The sequence below is a fragment of the Amblyraja radiata genome, chromosome 2 (genome assembly GCF_010909765.2).
Source record: "Amblyraja radiata isolate CabotCenter1 chromosome 2, sAmbRad1.1.pri, whole genome shotgun sequence".
Lineage (NCBI taxonomy): Eukaryota > Metazoa > Chordata > Chondrichthyes > Rajiformes > Rajidae > Amblyraja > Amblyraja radiata.
Genome location: NC_045957.1, coordinates 17797706 through 17799663, shown reverse-complemented (window position 1 = coordinate 17799663; position 1958 = coordinate 17797706).

The window sequence follows — 1958 nt, the reverse complement described above, 5'->3', positions numbered from 1 at the left end:
TCGTTGTTGAATGAAAAGCGCTGCACAGAGAAATAATGTTATTCCCTCCATTAACGATGCGTGCTCATTTTATAGAATATGGCGAGGTTTCAAGATAAGAAAAGTTATTTAAACCCCAGATGTTTATTTACACGGTTGTGCGAGCCGATCAGCCTTTATGCACATTGAAAATACCATCTATAAGATTCCGAACAGCAGACCTCAGTTTTTATATAACCCACTTTTTGCACTTCAGATTAAATATAATTGTTATTCATGAAAGATGTTTCCTGGAAGGGTCCTAGGGACTGCTGATTTCTGAAGACTAAACCGCGGCGCCATCCAGTGAATGCAGATTATTAATTAGCCTATTCAAATCCGTGGTGATAGTTAGATTAATCCCAATCAATATTTAGCAACAATAAATATTTGTTCCCTACTTTCCGTGGGGAGGCGACTGCCTACAATATAAAAAACACACACACACACTGGAATACATGTTTATTCTCTCGTGAAAATACAATCGAAAATGGCATGTGGCAACTTTATGTGTCAACTTGGCTAAATAAAAATAAAAGTTTTTTTCATCTCGGGCCCTAAAATAATACCCAAATCTTAAAAATGATTATTAAGACATTTAATAAGACATTGACACATAGCCAAGACCTTATAACATGCTGCCCTCGAAAACTTTCATGCATGATGTTTGATATTGTGGTGTTGTTATATTAAAGTATGTTTTTCCATGGATCCCAGTTTCAGGGATGGGGAGATGGGGCTGGAGCGCATCAATTGGTCTGTTGAACGCGTTGAAGCCGGGTTGCAGTTTGTCCCGTGGCCAAAGGCAATAGACGCGTTCGCTTTGCGCTGCGTGCCCCCCTCTTTCCCCGCAGAGGTAACCCCAGCCGGTGGGAAGGGTGGGAGGTGAGTGCTGACGAGCTGGCCCGGGGGTAGGGCGGGGGTCAAGGGGAGATTGTGGCCGAGATAGGAGCGAGAAGAGAGAAAGCACCCGCCCCCTCTGGGACTTGTCATCGTGGTCTCCGAACCCCTCGCTGAGGGAATCAGATGGGCCGGCAGCTGGATCCCATGAAAGCTAAGATGAGTTGGATCAAATGCTGGGAGACAGGTTGGGCGGCCCGCTGTCTGAATGCGAGGAATACAGGCGCCACCCTGTAACAGCAGCCACAGGTATGCCAAGCAGCTACCCTTCATTCCCAGCACTGACGTTTGAACAAGTCTATTATTAACTGTTACCTACAGTGGAATCAAAGAAGCTTTTTTTTTTCCCTTTGGGAATGGGGGAAGCGATGTCAACGACTCCGCAGGTTAAAATAAGTAGAGGGTTTCTAAACCAGTAGCAACGAACTGAGTTGGGAGTGTAATTATATGATCGTTCTCTTTTTCAGAACACTACCTAATATGTAACAAGTCAAGCCCATGAAAAGTCCCTTCTCAGAGACCTCATACAATCTGTTCTATGGTCGACTATCTTCAATTATATTTATCTACTTCTAACGGTACAACATATGCGAAGTGCTTCACGGGTGTGATGATAAAAAAAAACGAAACCTCCTGAAGTCGTGAAAGATTCCGATTTGAAGGATATATTTCTATCAACTTTTTGGGCTTAATTATTCCATCATTTATTCAAAGATTCTTCTCCCAACATAAGAAAACCGAGTACACTTTCAGCATTTGATTCCCTTCATGGGTTTCAGCTTTAAAGTGAACTTTCCCAACCAAAAAAATCGAAGGTTTATACACCTGAAACCAATAAGAAAACTTTCTTTTAACTGCTTTACATTTCCCTCACAATGTTATCTGGTGAAAATTAAACATGCTCTTTCTTATTTTATTTCTCAGTCATGACTTAAAAAGAATACCTTATTTCCATGCAATAAACAACTTATTGCTTTTATATAATCTTTATGGTGCTACCTAATCCAGAAAATAGTAATGCAATTTGGTCAGAAAATTGG